This window comes from Peromyscus eremicus, chromosome 10 (genome assembly GCF_949786415.1).
Source record: "Peromyscus eremicus chromosome 10, PerEre_H2_v1, whole genome shotgun sequence".
Classification (NCBI taxonomy): domain Eukaryota; kingdom Metazoa; phylum Chordata; class Mammalia; order Rodentia; family Cricetidae; genus Peromyscus; species Peromyscus eremicus.
The window spans coordinates 55561487-55584907 of NC_081426.1; the positions used below are offsets into that span (position 1 = coordinate 55561487).

The following is a 23421-nucleotide window of genomic DNA, read 5'->3' on the forward strand; positions in this document are numbered from 1 at the left end:
TGCATTAAAAAGTAATACATGTAGCCTTCATAGGAGTCTTTTGAAAAGAATCCTGTTTCCACAGAATGGTGTTATTAGCTGTGGAGCTAATGAGAAATTTCAGATCACCACAAGGAAGCTATCTGTCAACTTTTCACTCACAGAAGCAAGGTTTCATTTTTGCTAGATTTAATCATGTGATTTTAGGATGATATGGTGCATGAAAAGTGAGAGATTAGTGTTGGCGCTTGGAGCATGGCTTCAAGATTATATTGGGGCATTCCTTACTATAAATGCCACCAAATGGATTATGCTCTGTACTGAACCCTTATTGTTAAATAAATTCTCAGTGTTAACTTTCTAATATGTGTCTATCTATCTACCTATCTATCTGTCTGTCTGTCTGCCTGTCTGTTTGTTTTGTACATGTGAATGTGTCTCAGTATGTGTGTGTGAGTGTGTGTGCATGTGCGTGTACAACAGCATGTGTGTGACTGTCAGAAAAAAAAACTTTCCGGGGTTGGTTTTTCCCTTCCCGTATTTTAAGGCTGAAAGATTTAATGTTTGAAGATTTAGTTACAGGAGGGGATAGGCTGACCTGTTGTTGTTGGGAACCAAACCCATGTCTCCCCAGATCGGCAAGGACTCCGAACTGCTGAGCCATCCCTCTATCGTCAGCATTTTTCTTTTTGAAGAAAGTCAAATAACAAAATTTATTTAGAACTTTTTAAAAATTTTGATTTAGAAATATATTTAAAAAATGTTTAACATTTGTATATATTGTCTGTATAGTGTGTACGTGTGTGTGTGTGTGTGTGTTGTGTGTGTGTGTGTGTGCATATGTATATCATGGTGCTGGTATTGTAGAGCTCAGGGAACAATGTTTAGGAATGCTTCTCTCCCACTGTGTGTGTTCTGCGTCTTGAACTCTGGTCGTTGGGTTTGGCAGCAAGAACTCTTATCCACAAAGTCATCTTGCCAGCCCAGGATTATACTTTTGCATGGCAATTTAGGACTAATCCCTTGTTAATTTAATAAATACGTACATTTTACTTATTTTATTTTTATTATTTTATTTAATTCTCAGGGATTTTACTGAAAACCCATGATTTATAACCTAACAATTGAATTCAGTATGATAACAGATTATAAGATATATATTGAAAGTTGATTATATTTCTGAAGATTATCTGCATCACTTTGCATTATTGTCTGTGACGACTGTTCCCACTTTCTGCCAGCATTTGCTGATGCCTCTGATTTAAAATGATACTCTGTGTGATGCATGGTTTGAACTGTCACTTTTCACAATGGTAGTCTTTAAAGAAAACAATGGTAATGTTAAATAATTTATTTTTACATGTCTGTCATTCATGTAAGTTATTCATAGAAATAATTTCTTACCTTCTGCCCATTTTCTAATCTGATTGTAAATGATATTATATATTTTGTAGTGGGATCTGTACTTTTTATTTTAAACTTTTTTTTAACTTTTTGTTTATTTTGTTTTTATTATTTATTTATTTGCTTGTTTGTTTGAAACAGAGTCTCATTACGTAGCTCTAGCTGTCCTGGAACTCACTATGTAGACCATGCTGGCCATGAAATCATAGAGATCTGCCAGCCTCTCCCTTTGCCTCTGCCTCTGAAGTGCTGATACTGAAGGCATGAAATTATATGCCCAGTTTAAATAAGTATATTTTATATTAAATGTCCTTAGTTGTAATTAGATTTTTTGTTTTTTATGTATAATTTCATTAATGTCATACTGGTATTATGCATGTATTTGATCTCCGAAGTATAAATTTCTTTCAGTAAGTACATGAACTGAAAAATACTATAATCTTTTTGATTTAGGTAGTATTAATCAACTTCTAAAATGTGTTACAATAGAATTGTATTTTTAAATTACCTACTTCATCAAAGTAATTTTCCGAAGAGACTTTCATTTTTGTGAAACAGAATCACTGCTTAGATTAAATCACTGGCATCAAAGGAGCCAGTTCTTGTGAGGTTTGCGAAGACAGTTCTCCTCCATAGTCACTGTGTGATTGTTCTTTCTACAAAACACTGATCAAAATGAAGATCATGAGGATGGCACCTGTGTGACATGTTCCCTGATGTCACCTGTGCTTCTAAACAGAAGCACATTGTCAACTTCACTTTCTTATTCTGATACAACCCAGACATACTCTGTGATAGTTCCGCACCTCTGTAGAAGCACAGGCTAGGTTTCGTTTCTTCTCATTTCTTTCAATTGAGTTTCATAGAAGTAAAAGAAAAAAAATTCTGAAAAAGCATAGAGCACAATTCAGGAAGGAATTATCAGAGGATTTTCCTAAATGAAAGTAAGGATGACTCATGTGGGTAGTCTGAAACCCAGGATTCACTTTTTGGTTTTTTTTTCAAAAGCAATTTAGCTGTGTTTAAAGATTGTCTGCTATTACTAGGAACTCGACTGGGCACCTGGGAAAGGGAGAAAAAGTATCGAGGCTTCTGTTAGACATTTTATTCATTTTCATAGTTTTTTCTGTTAAGTTTTTTTCCCCTTTTGTAAAAATATCTTTTCCCCCTTATATGAAACATCTCGATTACAATGTTTCCTCCCTCTCCTCCTCTCTTCCCATGGATCCACTCCCTTTCTGTCTCATTAGAAAACAAACAGGCAGGTGGGTGGTGGTGGTGCTGGTGGCGCACGCCTTTAATCCCAGGTCTCAGGAGGCAGAGACAGGTGGATCTCTGAGTTTGAGGCCAGCCTGGTCTACAGAGCAAAATCCAGGACAGGCCTAAAAACTACAAAGAGAAAACCTGTCTCGAAAACAAAACAAAACAAAACAACACGTACACGCACACGCACATGCACACACACACACACACACACAAGAAAGAAATCAGGCTTCTAAGGGATAATAATTTTTTTTTAAGTAAAGTAACAATATAAAGCAAAAACTAATACATTGGAATAAAACAAAACAAACAGAAGGAAAGTAGACCAAGAAAAGGCACAAGAAAAAAAGATGGACTCAGAGATCCACTCCTTTATGCATTCAGGAATGCCATAAAAACCCTAAATTGGAAGCTCTGACATATGTGCAAGGACCTGTCAGGGATATATAGAGAAAAAAATGTAAATAAAATAAAATAAAAATAAAAAATAAGATGAAATAAAAAATGCCCAACTCAGTATTATAAAACAAGGAACCTCCAATGAAGCTATTAACTTCCTATTTTATTGGTCATCTAGTGCTGGCCCTGCAGCCTTCCCTGAAGAGTAGTTTGTTTCCCCAGTGAGACTACATTGAAGAAAACTAAATTTTCATTGGCAAGTGGTCATCAATTGGAGATAAATTCTGGGTTAGGGATGAGGGCATGTGACTACTTCTTTCAGGCTCTAGGACCCCATTTGGTGCAGACCTATGCAGGCCCTGTGTTGTCTCAGTCTCTGTGAGTTATTATGTTCAAGGGTCATGTTGACTTAGAGGGTCTTATTTTATTTTGGTATGCTCCATCCCCACTGTCTCCTAGACTCCTTCTGCCTCCTCTTCCACATGGTTCCCTGAGCCATGAAGGGAAAGATTAGTGGAGACATCCCTCTTAAGGCTGAGTGTTCTAAGGTCTCTCACTCTGCATAATAACTAGCTGTGGGTCTCTGTATTTATTCTCATATGCTGCAGAAGGACAGTTCTCTCATGATGGATGAACAACGCAGTGATCTATGAGTATATCATAACAAGACATCATTGTATTGGTACACTTTGTTGTTATTGTTATTGTTGTTTTTCATATGCTCTATTCTCTTGGTACAAGAATGTACTGTGAATGCCACCAAAAGAGAAACATAACACCAAGTCAGCCACAAATCCTGTGGTAGTAACCAGTCAACAATTTATTTGACTTAAGGCATAAATCCACAAGATTTAACCTATACCTGACAGTACTTGGGTGACCAAAAACCTGAGACTAGATAGACCAGGGACCTCAGGTAAATACTACTGGTCTAAAAAAAAATAGTAGTGATAAAATGATGCCTAATGATATTCTGCTATACTCATAGATCAGTGCCTTGTTTATCTGTCATCAGAGAAGCTTCCTGTAGCAGATGGGAACAAACACAGAGACCCAAAGCCATCCATGTGTTATACAGAGAATGAGAGACCTTAGAACACTCAGCCCTAAATAGGATGTCTCCATCAAATCGCGCCACTAAGAGCTCAAGAAACCCCATGGAAGAGATGACAGAATGAGTGTAAGAGCTAGAGAGAATGGAGGACACTAAGAAAACAAAGCCCTCTAAAATAACATGAGCAAAGCTCATGTGAACTCACAGAGACTGAAACAGCATGCACAGGGGCTGTACAGGTCTGTACCAGGTCCTTAGTGTAGACTATATGGCTTCCAGTTAAGTGTTTATATGGGATCCACGAGTGTATGAAAGAATGGGTCTCTTAATCTTACGCCTTTCTTGGGGCCTTCTGTTGGTTTGTCTTGATCTTTGGTAGCATGCATAATACCTTCTTGTACCAAAGATGCTAGCACATATGGATAAAGAAAGGCTCTATGTAGGCACTAGTTCAACATCTCTCTGTTCAATTAGTTCTCTAGGTGTTGTCTTCATCAACTGGGCTCTGCTATCAGTTTATGGAGAGCAACCTATAGTCATTACAACAGCCTGGGTTGCTTCAGGATTCCCATGGAACCTCTTTGTCTAATAACTCAATTAGATGTAACCTAGTCCAGGTACGGGAAGCCTCATATGATGACAAAAAATGTCCAGTCAGGGTTCTGTCTCCAATTCATTTGTTAACCATATAAATTTAGAATTATACAATAGCATCATGTTTTACTTCCTCTGTTAAAATCTCCAATGATTAGAAGGCTGAATTTATTGTTTTTAAATTCTCTGATGAATGAATGGCTGAATCATGTGATTATTTTTATTTTATCTTGTGCCAGCTTTCATTCCTTCCTAAACTCGTTCCTTCCTTTCTCTTGCTGTATATAGAATCGGCTTTTCTCTATGAAGTGTTGACATTACTCCTGCTTCTTTCTTATGGTAATGTATATCTTCTTTTGATTTTGTATCCTTAGAAATAATTAACTAATTTAATTCATTAAAAAGGGTAACCTTAGGTACCCTAGATGACTTTGATTGTGGCCAATGCAATTACTGTTGATTTTTAGTTTTAATGGCTAAAGAGATGCCCAGGAGATTAGTAAAATACATCTCTGGGTATGTCTTTGAGGGCATATCCAGATACAATTAGGTCCTGATGGCCTGACATTATCAGTGGCTTAATCAGTTGATAGACATAAACCTCAATAGATGATTAATCAGAGAGGGCACTTGGGAAGGTAGGCCTGGTTAAGGAGGTCATTTAGGAGGATATGCCTCTTAAGGGCATACTTTGACCTTGTCCTTTTCTTACTGATTTCTTCTTCCTGGCACCATATAATACACAGCTATTCTCTCTCTCTCTCTCTCTCTCTCTCTCTCTCTCTCTCTCTCTCTCTCTCTCTCTCTCTCTCTCTCTCTCTGTTTGTTCTGCCTCACCACAGACCCATAAATAATACATGCAACTAACCATGGACTGGACATTTGAAACTTGTAAGCCAGAATAAATCTTCTCTCCTTTCTTGAAACCTTAAGTCAGTGAAACCCAGAGGAACACAAACAATAACACGTGTATGGGGTCAATCGTTGTCACCTTTCCTACATTTTCATCACATGTATACATTTCCTGTTACATTCTGTGATACATAGTCTCCATTGACCGTGGGCTCCCAGGTAAAATGAGGGATGGAGGGCATTGCTCATACCCCAGACATTTTTCAGAGATCATGAGAGGAGTGGGACCCTCCCTACCCAAATCAGCCCTGGGCCTACTGTTTCCCGGCCAGAGAACAGGCTCCTCTGAAATCATGTGACCAGCAGTCAGCTAACCTAACTGATAGGCTTGGAAAGTCCCTGCATGTGCTGCAGCACTTCCTCCCTGCACTCCCACTAGCATGCTTTGGTGTCTGAATTGATGAGTCATTAACATTTGTCTGTCTTCAATCAGGTCCGTATGTGCAAATTAGGTGCATTTCCTCCTTTGTTCTTTATCCTCCCCTCTCCCCTGACTTGAGCTATATAAGCTAGCCCCATTACTTCAGTAAATGAGCTGTCCTATGAAACAGTGTCCTTGGTTGTTCCTGCCAGGTCTCCTCACTGGCCCCAGAGACCCTGCTCCCCAGCTCCTCTGCATCCTGAGACCACCAGTATCAGGAAACCCAAAATTGACAATTTGACTGGATCAAGACTTGTCGAGGACCCTTGAAGTCTACCTTTGTGTGTGTGTGCAAAGGGACTAACATTCACTAACTGAGGAGAAAATACTTATCCTGAGATTTGGAATCAGCACTCTATGGGCTGGTGGAGTAAAAGTCGAAAAAAGTGCTAGTCAGTGAATGAAAACTCTAGTCTTCTCTTCCTGAATGTTTGTAATGATTACAGTTCCTGTCACCCAAAGTTATCAGACTTCAGTTTCTTCACCCTTTCATTGTGAACTCCAATTAGTTCCATTCTTCAATAACTTCTAGGACAGGAGCTGCTCAGTCTCCATCTTCTTAGACTGAGCTGCTATAAATTTATTTATATCTCTGTCACACTAATAGCCATTTCTAGATTAACAAGATTTCTATGTGCAAGCCCCTAACAAATGCCATTGCAGATTATCTTATATTACATACATATCATGTGTATTTATCCGCACACATGTAATGTATATTCCACTGGTTCTATTTCCCCAGAGTCCTGAGTAATGCATAAGCATTATTCTACTAAGCATAAATTAATCATTTTTCTCTAAGTTTGTGCGTATGTTAAGGTTTATTCCATCATTTGGCAATTCTACCAATATACTAATTAATATATCATTAAACAAGGTACTGCATGTTAGCTTCAGTGAATATAAGAACTATTGCAAGGTGGTGGTGGCACACATCTGTAATCACAACACTTGGAAGGCAGAAGCAGGCAGATTTCTGTGAGTCTGAGGTCAGTGTGTCCTACAAAATGAGTTCTAGGACAACCAGGGGCTACAAAGAGACACACTTTCTCAAAAAAAAATCAAAGAGAGAGACAAGAAAATGCAGGCTTGCTTATTTTATTAGTGAAAGAATTTCAGTGTTTAGTTGAACTGGAACAATAATTGGTGTACTGGCAACCTGTGGAAATATTCAATTGAAAAATTTTGTATAAGAATTTAATTATTATATCCGTCCTAAATCTACATACTGTTAAAGGTACACAGAGGAAAAGGTAATTTGAGAAGTTGAGAGAATATTTCACAAATTAGTTTAAAGTATCTGGAATCAATGAGTTACATAAAGTAAGATATTATATGTTAAAATTTTTAAAAGATATGTTTGTTTATTGGTTGGTTACTTTAGAAACAAGACATCATGAATACTATGGGTGATAAATGATTTCCTCTCAATTTCAGAAAATATTAGAAAAAAGTGAAGAAGCCTAGACATATATGAAATATTCCAAATAAATATCTGTTAAGTTTTCTGGTCTCGTGTTATTGTTTCTGTGGTTAAGGTAAGAAAGGCTGGATTAGCTGTACAAGACAATTGTACTAAAAAATGAAAGCACTCACTTTTAACTGTCATGACATGTTAAGGCATTTAATGTAACTGAACCCATGGAGCAAAACATGTCTTCCTTCCTTTGAAATTGTTTCTCTGATGTGACTGTAACATTGATGGAAAGCCCACTAAGGCAGCCAAGGTGAGTAAAGTTACACTAAATTCCTAACATGCTCACTACTTAGAGTGTGTATTTGTTCAAAGTAAAGCTCTGTGGCAAGTTTTTAATAATGACTAAACATGCTGTTTTAATCTTATTTGTAGTATAGCCACTGAAGGACAGTGTGTTTTTTGTAGAATAGATACTGTAGGATTCTTCATCTCACTTAGGAAATTATATGGTTTCTATACCACAAATTTTTTCTAGTTGGTTAAGCACTAATATGCTCATCAAATTTACTGTTTAATAAGTAGCTATGATATAGATGGTATGAACTAACTTGCTATAGAATACACTTTTATATAGTAAGGCACAATATAATAAACTACTATGCTGGATTTATAACACATATTTTTCTTTCTTCCCCTGCATTGTCCACAATCCTCCAATTGTAAATTCGTTCCTCCAATGGTGCTAACAAGGGCTGCTATGCAGAGATGTGCACAGTGTGAAAACATTCGCACAGGAGAAATTACTGAAAGAAAAATATAAATATTAACTTTGTGAAAAATATAAATATTAACTTTGTGCTTATAAGAAAAGGCATGGAAAACAAATGGAGCAAGGATAAAGAATGGCGTATAAGATGTACTTACTCTGATAACTTAGACAGGCAGCAAGTTGTCCAAGCTGATTTTACCATTAGCTAAGTGAATATACTGCTTCTATATATTTCATGGATATATCTGGAAAAATAGAAGGACAATATGAAGCCCACACCTAGCACCATTTTTAAGCTAAGAACCCATAGCTAGCCCAATCATGAACACTAGGGGAGGACCTAGTACTCTATTTTGCTAAGTGGATATACTATTAAACCAACTCTTAATGACTTATCACTTATCGTTATATCCATAGATTAGTGTATTTCTCATCCCTCGCTAGACGAGTTTCAATTTGCAGTAGATGTTGGTTAAAACAGAGTTTGTAGAACACTTAAGCCTGTATTGGACAATTACATTGAATTCCTTTGTCCTAAGGATTAGAGATCATTGTGGAAGATAGGGCGGAACAAATGTTACAGCCATGGATGGATGGCTTCAAGGGAAATAGTTTCTCTGGACTGTTGCACATATGAACTCACAGTGGTGGTGACATCATGCACAAGCATAAATTCCCAAAACTATCTGAGGGCTTATTGGCAATTGATAGGTGCTAGGAGGGGGAGAATTCGCTTTATCTTAGCATTGGAGTTCCTGGTTAGTTGACCAGGCTCCAGTGGAAGACCATACAACCAAGAGTACATGGGTAGCACAGACTGGGCTTGATGGATTTGAAAAAAACAGAAAAAAACCACAAACAGGGTTTATCTTAACATTTATTGTGTTGTCTTTAATATCTTTCACCAGTGTTAATTTTTGCATGTTGATTTTTGTTTCCTAAAACATAGCTGAACTAATTTTGTAGTTTCAGACTTCGGTGTGGTTGGTATTTTGTGCTTCCCAATAAATTTATCTGGGAGTCAGAGACCAGAACAGCCACTATATTAAACATAGGTTTAGGCAGTGGTAGCACACGCCTTTAATCCTAGCATTCAGGAGGCAGAGATCCATCTGGATCTTTGTGAGTTCAAAGCCACACTGGAAACAGCCAGGCCTGGTGACACACACCTTTAATCCCAGGAAGTGATGGCAGGAAGCAGAAAGGTATATAAGGCATGAGGACCAGGAACTAGAGTTCTTTTTAAGCTTTTAGCTTTTAGCAGCAGTTCAGCTGAGATCCATTCAGATGAGGACACAGAGGCTTCTAGTCTGAGGAAACAGGATCAGCTGAGGAATTGGTGATGTGAGGTTAGCTGTGACTTGTTCTGTCTCTCTGATCTTTCAGCATTCACTCCAATATCTGGCTCCCGGGTTTGTTTTTATTAATAAGACCTTTTAAGATTCGTGTTACACTTTGGTTTGATGTAGTTTGGGTGCAGTTTTCTACATAAGATCATGTCCTTCATAAGCAATGACAATTCATATTTCCAGTTTAGATTTGTTGGTGGTGTGTTGTGATTTGGATGTTAACATAATTGATTTTCAATTTGGATTTGCCTAATTCCTTTCTTTTGCATTATTGCTCTGGTTTTCTTGTAGCATGTCTCATTCATTTCATATCATAATTGAACACAAGTGACAAAAATTGGAAGCAATGGATTTTAAAATCAAAATAATGAACAAATTTGGAGAATTTGTTATTCTGCCCATATTGTAAGAAATGAGAAAGAGCAAATGGCCAACCTATGGTGTGTTAAAAATTATAGTTCATCTAGGAGCTATATAGAGATAATGAAGGAATGGTCCTTGGGTCTTTGCATTAGTTACTTCTGTGTTCTGTGTTGCTGTTGACAAAATGCCAAACAGAAAACAAAGGAAGAAAGCTGAATTTATGCTAACAGACTAGGGAAGATTCAGTTCATGCTGGTAAAGAAAACATGATGTCAGAACTGTACCACATTTTGGTAAGTCAGAAAACATAGGCTATACCATAATCAGACATAAGACTATAACCTCTAAAAGCCCAACCAATGCCCTTCTTCTGCCAGATAGTCCCGACTTCTTAAAGTTCTTGCTTCTGTAAGAACTTTCCAAACTTTGCCAACAGCTGGGGCCAACTTTTCAACCCCATGGGCCTATGGGTGATATTTCATTCAAATCACAGTGATAATAAAGGCATTTCAGAGATCACTAGGGATGTCATTACCATTAGGGTCCCATGGTACAAGGTTTGGGTAACAGAATAAATTTAATTTTAAAGGAGAAGTCATGGATGCTTGTGTGACATTGACACTTGCTGTTTGGATCCCGCCTTTGGTTTCCTGCATTCCATTGCTGTTCCTCTTGCCAATCCCTGGCTGGGAAGCAGCTTACCCAAGTGTGGCATGAACTCTGGTTGCTGCCAGTATCATAGTCACAGGTTGTTAATCTGTATGATTTCACTTCTACAAGCAAGTAGAATCCATAGCCAACGGGAACACGGCTACCTCCTCTTAGATTTTGAAGGATACTGACAGTTGGAGCCTCTATGACAGGAACTAGGCAGAAGGCTGCCAGAAGGGTGAAGTCATCACTGGGGGTACCCACTAGACAATGCTTATCTGAACCATGGATTAAAACCATCCTGTAAATGCAGCTCAGTAGAGCATGTGGTGTGCAACCTGAGACCAGACTAGCTGCAAGTATCTGGCTGGAATCAGTAAGAGTTTCAACATGAGCTGAATCCCCTGAAACCATGTGGATGGTGCTATGCGAAGCCTGAAACTCACTCTTGTTCAGGAGTCTGGAAGGCAGGATATCGGTCAACAGTGATTATTTATAATTTGTCAGATTTGATACTTACTGTGTGTCCTGCTGTGTTTCAGATTAACATGGAACTTGTTACCACTTTCTTGTTTCTCCCTTTTGGCATGCAAATGCCTACCCTACTGTTGTGTTTTGGCAACAGATAGCTTGTTTAATTTTGCAGGCTCACAGCTGGAGGTGTATTTGCTTTAGATGAATCATAACTCCATCCTGACCCACATCTGATTTAGATATTTAGATTAGACTTCAGACTTTTTAGTTGATGCTGGAATGAACAAAGAGACTATAGAGGCTATTGGGCTATAGAATAAATGTTCTTCGTCTGCCTGTGCTTTTATAACAACATTCACAAGACTGGGAAATTGATAAAGACTGGTTAATTTTCTCAGGTTCAGAAGTTCAGAAGTCCAAAATTAGACAGCAAGTTTAGTTGTCTGGTGAGAGCTACTTTCATCATCTAAGATGCACGTGGATTTGGAATTATCCAGAGGGAAGAATGTTGTCTTCACATGTGGTAAAAGAATGTAGCATTTTTACAAGGACCTTGATCTCATTCACAAAGGAAAAGCCTCGATAACCTTAATCACTTCCTGAAAGCCCCGCATATTTAATCTTCCTTTGTGGTGTTGAGATCAAACATGGGACCTTGCACATGCCAGGCAAATGCTCTATCATCAAGCTGCAGCTCCAGCCTGAGGCAAACATCATAATATATCATATTGGCCATTAAGTTTCAATATTGGATTTTAGATACAACACATTCAAACTATGCAAAATATACTTGTATGTTAGAAAGACATCAAAGTTGGGAGGTAGGAGTGGAATGTGGTGATCTGAATATCTGAGTCCTCCAAAGTGGACTTATTGCCACCTAATTATTGATGTGATGATATTAGATGGTAGGACTTTGGTAGAAAGTTAGATCATTGCAGCAAAGCCTTTCCGAATAGGGTTGGTACCCCAAGAAGTGTACTAAGAGAGATTTTTGCTCATTCTGCTCCTATCAATACTAACATTCTACCTACTGACAAAGCACTGGGATAGGTTCATAGGTGCTCAGCCAGTTTAGCCTGAATGTGTCAATCACATACACTAAAAAGGTTAGTCTATGGTAATGAAGGGAGAATGCCCAGAAATATAAAACAAGAGAAGGCAAAAAAACCAACTTATTTAAGAGCAAGCAAAAGAGTGTCAGGTTGTCAGGTCTGAAGAAGAAGAGTGGATAAGTGAATACAAAAACCATGAAGGAAATGAATGACTAAAATTTAAAATACAATGGCTGTCAATTAGGTTATATTGTCATAATAGAGGATTTTATGAGAAAATTCTAAACCAAGTATATTGGGACATTTCAAAGTTACAGAACATACAGTATGACATGAAGCAAATGATAAAAGAACAAGCAAATGAGAACTTATTTGGTGATATTAATGTCATACAATAGACTTTATGAACAAAAGTTTGTAAAGATAAAGAATATGCAAAATTTCTAAAGATCTGATTGACCATGGGGATAAGGCAATTGTAAATTTCATAAAATCTTTTTACAAGTTGATAAATTTACTAATGTTGATTTTAACATGAAACTGTGATTATTTAGTCATAAATTAAATCACAAATAAAATAATGAACACATAAGGTTTGACTAGCATAACCAATAAGTTTAATAAACATATTAATTTGGTGAGATAGCTGACTGTGCCTTTGTCTTAGATTCGTAGATTTTAATCATAGCTAAAGAACTCCAAGAAGGGCTGTGGAGATAGATGACTCGGTTGGTGAAGTATCTGCCATGTAAGCATGAAGACCAGAGTTGGGATTCCCAGAACCCATACAAAAACCTGGGTTTACATGTGCTAGCAACCCAAACCTTGGAGCTGGGTTGGAGCCAAGTGGATTCCTGAAGCTTACTGACCAGTCAGAATAACCAAATCAATGTTTCCTGTGGGTAAGAGACTCTACTTCAGAAAAAGTAGAGAGTGACCAAGGAAAAACGCTCCATGTTGACCTCAACTTCCACTTGTATATATACTTGTGTATATGAACTTATGTGTACACATGCACAGACTCACATGCATATACAATATTTACACACACACACACACACACACACACACACACACACACACTCCTCAAAGTAGAATTGTATTTTTAAAAGTCATTTTAGAAATCAAAATACTTTACTTCAGTATATGCCCTTCCAGTTGAAATAAAGCAATATAATCAACAAGTATTTTTTAAAAAATCGCAATTAAAATCCAGGGCTTGATTATTTCTCTCCTTGAAGCCACTGAGAATCATTTCTAATTTTCATGTTTGATGATGGTTCAGTTCCTTAACTGGGTTTGGAAGCACAGGAAGCTTCATGAGGGACTTGAATTAGACAAAGGCAAATGATTTGCATTTGCAGAAACCTTCCTCAAGCAGGAATATTCCTAAACTCAATTTGTGGAAGCATGAGGTGAGATGTTGAAATGTGCTTCAGCTAGATTTGTATTTGCAAAAGTTCAGGGATCCCTCTTTGGCACACATACATGACTGTGACCCAAATTATAACAAAGAGTTCTTTTTGAAAGTTTCATGATTTAAAGAAAGGAAAGTTAACAAAAATCAATAAGAACACACAATCATCCACCAAAGGTAAATGAACATGATCACTAATGAGCTTGTGGTAGAAGTAAATGGGATCCAGAGACAAAAATGAAATTAGGAATGACATCAGTTCTCTAAATCATAGCTTCTCGCCATTGTTGGGAACAAATGTCCCTTAAGGGAGACAGCAAAGGCTTTGTGGAGTGATGCAGAAAAAGTGCTCTGACTGTGTCTACTTTGGGGAAATAATCATTTCTTTTCACGATGGTACAAGTTAAGAGGTTTAAATTATTCATCTGCAGTAGTGTAAATTTCACAGCAACAGTGAATTTTTTCCACTTTCACTAGAATAAAGAAAAAGTAAAACATCATTGTAAATGTGTATTTTCTATTTTGCTAAATTATATAGAGGCATTTAAAAACATTCTGCTTGTTCTCTGTGAGGATTTTTATCCTTAAAACCATGAAGTCTAATAGCAAGATTCTATTTATACCACTTCATTATCAATTATTATTTCCAACCTTATCTAACCATGGCTTCAAGTTCATGAAGAAACATAACTGAGGAAAATACTTGAATTATGATCTGCTTATCAGTTAACAAAAATGTAAGCAAAAGTTTGGGTTTGAAATGTCACTTAAACCTGGACTCCTGTCTTGGAAGATCATTGTATTAATTCTGCCTGAATAAACTGCATAAGATTTAATAAGTTCCCATCATCCAACTAGAGCTTATAAGCAGACATCTGAAATTAGTTCTAAATACCAAATGAATTTAATTAGAATGTTGAGTAAAGTGCTTCAAATGATTGACTTAGTCAGTGTTCTAGTTTTATTGCTGTTAATTATTTTTCTACATCTCTATCATCTTGTCCCTTGTTTTTTATGGAGTGTAGGAGGAAGAAAAAAAAAGAGATTTGAAGACATTTCTTTTCATATCAATGAGATGAGAAGATAGCAATAATTACCTCTTGATTATTTGATAATTACAAAGATTTTTGAAAATAAATATGTAGAAAATATTATTGACTCAATAAAAAAGATAAAATGATGAGACAATAAATCAACTTGAGCAAATGGCATTAGAGTAATTCCCAGTGCAAGCTTTGGTTCAGTTATCCAGTATTGTTCTTTTTTCCCCCATCTCACTCTCCCAATAAATGCAATGTCATAAGGCTGATTATTCAAAAGAGATAAGATGTCATCACTGAAGAACAGACAGGAGATGAGAGAATCAAAGAAAATCATTTGACCACCATGAAGAGGAAGTCAAATGTTTTGTTTCTCTTAATTGTGAACATACATGGGGAAGTCAATACAATAGTGTCCGATGTTTGTGTGCTTCATTTTAATAAACATTAGTTAAGCTGCTTTTCTATGTGAGCTTAATGTTAAAACTGTTAGAGGTTCATTGCAAATAAAATGCCCATAGACTATCTATTTTACGACTTCTCAAGCTTAGGATTGCAATGGTCCCTGGCATGACTTGTGATGTCTAAAGTACAAATAAGAGCAAAGATGAAGTGCCTATCCTACTCAGATAGAGATGATACATTCTCAGGGGAAAAATCACAATATTTTTCTTTTCAGAGAAAGCAGACCGTGAGTTGAATCATTCACAGGCCTTCATCACAGTGAGCATTCAGAGCAGACATAAAATCATAGAGACGTGGGATGACATTCCCTAATTACATGAGGATGATACCTCCCAGATGTCAGATAGAAGTTTATATACATTTCTCTTTATAACCTGAACACCAACATTGGGATGGGGCTGTGTAGATGAATTGCTAAATGGTCTTATTAACTCTGCAGCTTCCAAAGAGAGCCTATTCCTGTATACCCATGCCTATATATCTTTCTATTCTGTTCTTTCATTGGCTCTCTCAGGCCAGCTACATCACTTCCTCTTCCTGCCCACCTCTGCCACTTCCTGTCTGTCTATACAGACCTCCAGACTTCTATGGTTGGTGCTGGGATTAAAGGCATGTGTCACCATGCCTGGCTTTATTCCCCCAGTGTGGCCTTGAACTCACAGACATCCAGAGAGATCCCTGCCTGCCAAGTGATAGGATTAAAGGTGTGTGTGCCACCATTTTCTGGCCTCTATGTCTCTCTAGTGGTTGTTCTGTTCTCTGACCCCAGATAACTTTATTAGGTTACACAATATATTGGAGGACACAATATCACCACAAGGCTGTATGGAAAAGCTCTTCAACTGAGGAAGACTATACTTGAGAAGCTTGCATTTTGACATGTCTAAACTTGGTCCAGCAGCAAACTGCATTTAAAGAAGCATGTGTAATTGAACATTATTAAATATATTTCTTCCACTAGAAAATTAGAATTTTAGAATACAGAGAGTGGAATGATAGTGAAACTAGAGAATTCGTATTTATTCAAAGAGGAGTCTTGGTGAATGTCCTGCCCTCTAGCTGCACTGGCTCATGCTGGTAGGCACCTGTGAAGTGTGCCAGAATCCCTGATTGTTTCCCAAGTGCCCTGGCAGTAATAAAGCTTCTTGAGGAAATCTGGCATACAGAGATCAGGAATGAACTCTCCTTAGAAGGGGAGCTGGGACTTAGAACTTGTAAGAACTGTTGGGATGAGATGAGAACAGTCCTGAGCATGTGTAAGAAATAAGCCAACAATCTAGCACTAATCGTTTCGTGGAGACAGCCGACATGCAGGGATCCAAAACTATTCTCTATTGTCTGAATTTTATTTCAAGTATCTGAGAGTTGGTTGATGCACTACAAATATATTTAAAAATTTTTCCCAACATCATATCAAATATTAATATGTTCAGTTAAGTAAACAAAGTATATAAAAAGAGAAATGAAGAATAAAAGCATTTTTGATTCTATCATTTTTATCTATGAATAATGTTATTTTAATAATTATTTCCCCTTCTGAAGTATTTCTTCACTTAACAATATATTATGTACATTTTATTTCTTCCTTTTTATTTTATTTCTGAGATATTTTAGAAGCCATTGGAAGACAAGATTTTTCTACTATGTCAGTGATTGGTTTCTTCCTAGAATTTAAGCCCCTTCAGTTAATGAAACTAAGAGCATGCTTATTTAAGAATAGATGTTATCTCTTACTATGGAGTAGACATCATCAACACTGGATTCCCATGCAAGGATTATATCAAGAGAAAAATTTCTTATAAAAGAAAATAATGAGAGGGCTGACAATAATAGAAGAGATATGTGACTGAAATGCATTTTTGACATGGTAGGATGAGAAGTGTGAAGGAAGCATCTTTACTGCTATGGAGGTTCTGTTTGAACCACCAGAACAACGCTGGTAGGTTCAGAATTCCTGAACCTTTCCACCTTACTTGTTAATGGTAGCCTCAGGAGAGATACTGCTTCTGGACAGAGCAGGTGATAGATTTTAAAGCTTAAAAACAGGATCTGTTGCTCATTGTGGCCCCTTACAGGTCCCTCTGATGACCACTTTGCCCTTTCATATCAAGACAGGGTTCTGCTTATGAAGTTGTAGCAATTTGTCTTTGGACCTAAGGTCTTTTACTTTAGGAAAACAATAAAAAAAGCGATCTTGAAGCCATCATTTTAAAATGTAACATTTGGTGCACTGAAATAAGTGAACAATGTAGGCTAGTGCTGGTTTTAAATTTAAGACTAGGGGAAAGGTGACTTTGAAGTCCCATTATAAATTTCTCCATCCCCATCGTTACATTTCCACACTTGCCATGTATTTTTAAATGCTCTCAGTCACCTTTGCTTGCCTTTTACAACTTTATCTCAGAGGTGACCGGTACTCTCCTGCCGGCTTAGCGTGCTGCTTCCGTTCATGTATAATTGTGGCTCTTACCAGTTAGCACCGCTTTCGGCCCGTAAAATCTGTTCAGTATTTCTGCTGTCATTGAAGGCTATTGTTAAGCCATTCAAGCAAAGCATTTGGGGTTGTACAGGTGGCAGGCATCACACACTGTGTTCTTTTGTGTATGGGGCGATTTGCTACTCTTTCAAACAGTTTTCCAGCGGGCATAGTGTTTTGAAGCTGAAGAAGGAGACCTTTAAACTTTCCCTAGATTTCCGCTTGTAAAAGCAGTAGTACCAACTTATCTTTGGCCCAAACTTCCAGTCCTTGATGGAAAATCATTTAAGATGGGGTATTTCACTAATAAAAATGTTAAAAAAAATGCTAGTCTTGATCTTATTTGACAATAGTTAGCAACCTGAAGAGAAAGAGTCAATTGTCTTTAATGTAGTGCATGGTAAGTCCATCATACTCTGGTACAAGGCCACACATTCAAGTCTATACAGGCTGTACAAATATGACTTAGTGAATTTAAAGAGAAATAAACAAAAAAAGAGAACCCAAAGTTGGGTGGGTAAGGATGGATCTTGAAGGAGTGGAAGAGGAGATGTATACAATAAAAAGACATATGAAATTCCCAGAGAAGTAATAAAAAATGAAATCATACTATTAATGCTCGTTGTTCTTAAAAAGTATTCTAAAGCCAAGTCTAATCTGAAGCAGGCGATTGAGACAGAAGGTATCAACAGTTTTACTTGAGTATTTAAATATAATGGGAATTTGGCTAGACTAAGCCCTTGAAGGTTTGAGAATATGTATATCTATAAATATGTGCCAGTATTATGATAGGAATATGTTCTCAGTACAAACATTTTCTCAGAGAAGACATTACTTTTTAAAAAATGCAGTTTCTTTTAGGTAGCCTTGATATATCAGGTCACTAATGAAAGGGATGGCTATGAAGAAAGGTGACCATGAATCTTGAAGTCTCATGCAATGAACCATTGTTTTAAATGAAATTCTGAAAATCACTGCATTGTAACTTTTTCTGTTCTCAGCTACTTTTTTCCCAAAGGGAAGAGAGGTTTAGTCCTAGTGTTGTGGTGGGGAGCTGAAATAGCTCCTTAAATTGGGGAATAATAATGTTCTTTTATCTCTATTTCCTAAGTGGCCAGGGTACCATGGATCTTAGATTGAAGGTTTATGAGAATCTGTTAGTGATGAGTGAACATATTCAAAGACCTCACTTTAGCTCCTTAGAGTAGGTGAATACTTCTGAGTACTGTATTTTCTTACTGGCAAATGCTGGCAAAACCCCCCTTGACTGGACCGTGTTCCAGTAAGAAATAAATTGCACCAATCTTCTTCTGCATGAATGATACTGATATTTTTCTCTTTTAAAATATTTCTCCTCATTTTGATTTCTTGGCTTTGGTAATGAATGATTATGGCATATGTGTATATACAAATGTAGTTTGGTCTGGAATGTTGCCCAAAGTATCGTGTGTTAAATATGCTTTTAGAGGAGTTGGGAAATAGTGGAAGATTCATGTGGACAGTAGGAAAAACAGCTCTGTAGGGAAAATGATATAAGGCTTCTCAATAGACACAGAAAGAAGCATGGATCCTTCCTCAAAGACAGGAACAACGTGCCTCCTCCTGTTTTGTGTTTGCTATACAAAGCTAGTAGTTACGATAATAGGTAGAAAGCTAAGTACTGAAGGATTAAAAAACACCTTTCAGGAGTGTATCATTGCATTACTCTAATGCCTTATTCTCATTATTTAGCTTGTGCACCATTGAAGATGAAGTGTTTTAAATATAATTTTGGTAAAAAATTATGGAATGCTATTTAGCATCTGAACACATATTTTTGAAAAGAGATTCTTCCAAGCAAGAAAATGTTTTCATTAATAGCACTAATCATTCAGAGCATATTGCTTTAAAAGTCCTCACTGAAGAAGTGGCAATAGTCAATTTCTTTCTTCTCCAGGGTGGGATTATAAATTACCTTATTCTACATGTGGAGATTGCTTATTGTCATAATGTATCTAAAAGGAGAGCAAATCTTCTGAATTCAGATTAAACAGGGCCTTGTCCCTGAAAGTCTCTATCTACCTTGGTCATTGACAAAGTGGAATGCTGTCTAGATGCTGAATATCTTAGATGCTGCATTTATTTTGGCATTTTTATGGCATACCTTATGTATTATATTATTTTAATTTTGATTAAAAAATCTCTTATATGCAGTTTCCAATTTTCCCTGAGTCAAATGTGCAAGTATGGCCACATACAAGGTGCTATTAAATATATGTATCTATTTATGATATGACTAGACTACACAATCCCTGTTTTCATTCACTGTTCAAAGTGTGAATTCTTTGTATAATATCAACCATCATAATCAAGGACTGGATATTTCAAAAAATTGGTCCTAGCACCAATGCCTCAGTAGGTGGAAGTTTCCAGTGGTCAGAAGTTCCTAGAATCAACTCATCAGAGATTTGACCTAAGGAACTCTTCTGCTCCCCACAAGGAACCATACATGCTGCTGGCTTTTCTAGACTTTAACCCTCAGACTAGTGGATTATGACACCTTGCAGTTTCTCAAGATGCAAGGGTGTGGCCTTCATCAGGATTATTGAGTCAGTGGGCCCTGGTTTCTCTCTATTGCATCTCTTCTTCAAGGTATCTAGAAGTTTCTATTACATCAATGTGATTCTTTAGAGTCAGTAGGATATATTATGATTCTTTTTCAATGTGGTAAGCAGAAACACAACAGAAAAAAAAAATGGTCTGGACGCCAAGCATCACAAATCACTTATCTTTATGTCCTTAATCCTTTCCCACCTATTTGGATCTATGGAACCAGAATGAGAAGATTGAGGGAATCATCATGCCTATGGTATTTTTAAAATGTAATTTGAAGTATTTTAAATTTGTTTAGTATGATGCTATTCTGAGATAAACGGTTAATCTCTGAGTAATTTGAGATACTCCTGCAGTTATCTGTAGTTATCTGTTGCATTTCAGTGGGAGGATACTTTGCATGGTTTGTTAAGATGATTTCATATTCCTAAATTGATTTTCTTTGTGAGTGTTGCATGTGAGATTGAAAGTGTTTATTCTGGTCTCCTTGAGCTGACTGGACATTTACTCCCAAGCCTCTGACATTTTTGTTTATCTGTGGTTCTCTCCAAGTTGTATAGAAATGATAAAGCATAGTTTTGTCTATTTTAGACCACTAACTGTCTGATAAAAGCTTTTTTTAAATACATGTGTACATTTTTATTTCTAAAAATTTAAACTTTGCTGTGGTTACAACGTCAGGGGTTTTTATCTCTCTGTCTGCTTGCTTGTTTTGAGAAACTCACTTTTGGAGGATTTCGGTTTCTGTGGACTAGCTATTTACAGCTGTAAAGTCATTTCTGAATCCATCACATACTGACTGCCCTTTCAGTACCTGACATAGAGATGCCTGTCTCTGCTTCTGCCCCAGAGGCAGAGCTGAGCTTATCGCCCTTATCAAATTTAAACATTATCAAGATACATTTTGTGTCTTTATCATTCCAACAGTCAAAAGAAAGGCACACATGACTCTCAAATCTCACTATTATCCCCAACAATCAATAGAAAGATATACACATGACTCTCAAAATCGATTTCTGAATTCAGGAGATGTTACTGGGTGTCTCTGATACTGGTTTCTCCATCTTCTCTTTGCTATTCAACCTCTCTGTCTTCCACAAGCTGCATCTGCTGTATGTCATCCTTGCTTGCCCTGATTTTTATGCAGCCAGAATTGTTTTAGCTCTTCTGGGCAGCTCCCCCACTCTGCCCAGAAATTTGCTCTGGGGCTATTTTATAAATTCTGTTGCCTCTGGTAAGGCTTTATTTTTCCCCACTCATTCTAACATTTCCAACTGAAGAAGGGAAAAACATTGAAATATACAAGTATTCATACTAAAGGCATATAGTATTGTCTAACAGAACCCACAAATAGCCTTTATTATAAATGTACATTTTATATGTACTGATTGGTGTGATGTTTTAGAATATTTTGAACTAAAATTGTCTGGGCCTGGAGTGGGAGACAGGAGATTATAATTCTTTACCCACTCCTATGAAAATTCAAGCTTAACATTTTATCAATGTCAATGAATGACATTGCTGATTTCTGGACCAAATGCAGATGTGTGTGTCAGTACTGTTTCTATCAAAAGTCAAGTCATAACATTCTACAAAACATCATGAACACCTCTTGACAATCATTACTAAGTAAACCTTCATAATTCAGAGTGAGATTGCATATAACCCTGCTTAAGAAGGATTTTACATAACAGTGTGCTACTCTTTTGAGCTGAAAACCACAGTGCTTTATATTTTACTTGTCAGTATCTTAAACTGTAACCTTTAAATCCCCTTAATTATTATTTGAGTCTCTATTTCATCATTATACTTCCATATAAAACAGAAAGAAACAAGTATCATTATTCTTCCCTTGTCATTGTGACCCATCTTCACAATACCCCTGTCATTTTTAGTTCTCTTTTGACTTTCCAGTAGAAACTATTTCAATAATCCTCACAAGCTGGAAGCAGAATTAATGTGAATTTAGCATAATAAATCTTAGGAAAGGATTTATTTTTATCTTATTTTTTCTAAATGTATTTGGAAGCATTACTGATTAGTAAATGCTTAGTGATACTAATTTTAGTTTAATGCCTAGTCCTCTTTGGAGAGAGAACTCTGCAAGTCGTTTATAGAAAGAGCAATCATTTCTATCCAGTAAAGAATTTTAAGTAATCAAACAGTTACTTTTAAAAATGCATGAATTGCTAATCCACCTAAAAAATATGAAAATTCTCTTGAAAACTGATGTTTATGTAGACTTAAAGTTTTGTCCAATTCAATAAATATATTATTTAATTTGGACTATGAGTAAAGTTGTAGAAAAACACTACAAAATAATAAAAATTAATGGACTTCTATAGATTAGCTAGAACACATACATATGCACACACACACACACACACACACACACACACACACACAAATCCATAGCTAAATCTTATTCTTATGTAGATCAGGATCACACAAGGTTCTGACTGCTTTACAGATTGCAAGGAAACAGTATCAAAGAAACAGAAGGCATCATAGATGTTGTTTGTTCTATTACTTCCCCTAAGTTCAGGGCTAGCAAATGGTTTCCCAAATTGTATTTATGACATTGTTCATTGCCTAAAAGCAATTCCTCCTAATCCTGAACTGTTTCTTGAAACTTCTGTCCTTTGGCCTTGTGTGCTTCCTCTGGAGCTACACATAGGAAGTGGAATTTCTATTTCTAAAGACAGTATGAGATAGTTGAAGACTGTTTGTTTTTCTTAGTAACTTTTCTTCTCAAGTATAGCATCTCCAATTCACTCAGTGATGTCCAAACTATGTGCTGTGTGCAGTTCCTATCCCAAATCACTCAATCCCCAGTGCCCTCCACATCATGTCTGCTATGTGTTTTGATACTTCAGTATCCAACACTAAAGAAAATAATACAGTTGGCTAGACCAAGTTTATTTTATATATGTTCCTTAAAAATGTTCCTAAAATTGAAATATCTCTAAAGAGAATAACAATTGTGCTTAATCTTTCAAGCAAAATTGTTGTAAAATCCAAATGTTATCATCTTGTTATTCTTATTAATATACTGAGCAGCAGTATAAGATAAATTCTTAATAAATAATATTGATTTTTCAATAAATAATTTAGTCCCCTAGAAAAGGCTAACCACATCATAGTTCACAACTACTATTGTTATCTTCCTTCAACATGAAGACAAATAAAGACAAAACAGTTTTACTGAAGTGCCATTACCAAGGATTTGATTTTAATCCTTCATTGACAAAGGAAGCCCACTCCTGTTGATAAATCTTAGTCATTCAAGTTGATTACAATCAAACTTTCTATCAATGATTTAATGTG

At 36.6% G+C, this 23421-nt stretch overlaps 1 long non-coding RNA gene across 4 annotated transcripts in view; it reads right to left on the reverse strand.

Moving 5' to 3' along the window:
* Positions 1-8365: 8365 nt before the first annotated feature.
* Positions 8366-23421, reverse strand: part of LOC131921197 (uncharacterized) — a 108194-nt gene continuing 93138 nt past the window's right edge. For all 4 annotated transcript variants that reach the window (XR_009381890.1, XR_009381893.1, XR_009381892.1 and 1 more), the window contains one exon: positions 8366-8457. This is a non-coding gene — a long non-coding RNA (uncharacterized LOC131921197). The remainder of the gene's footprint in view (positions 8458-23421) is intronic.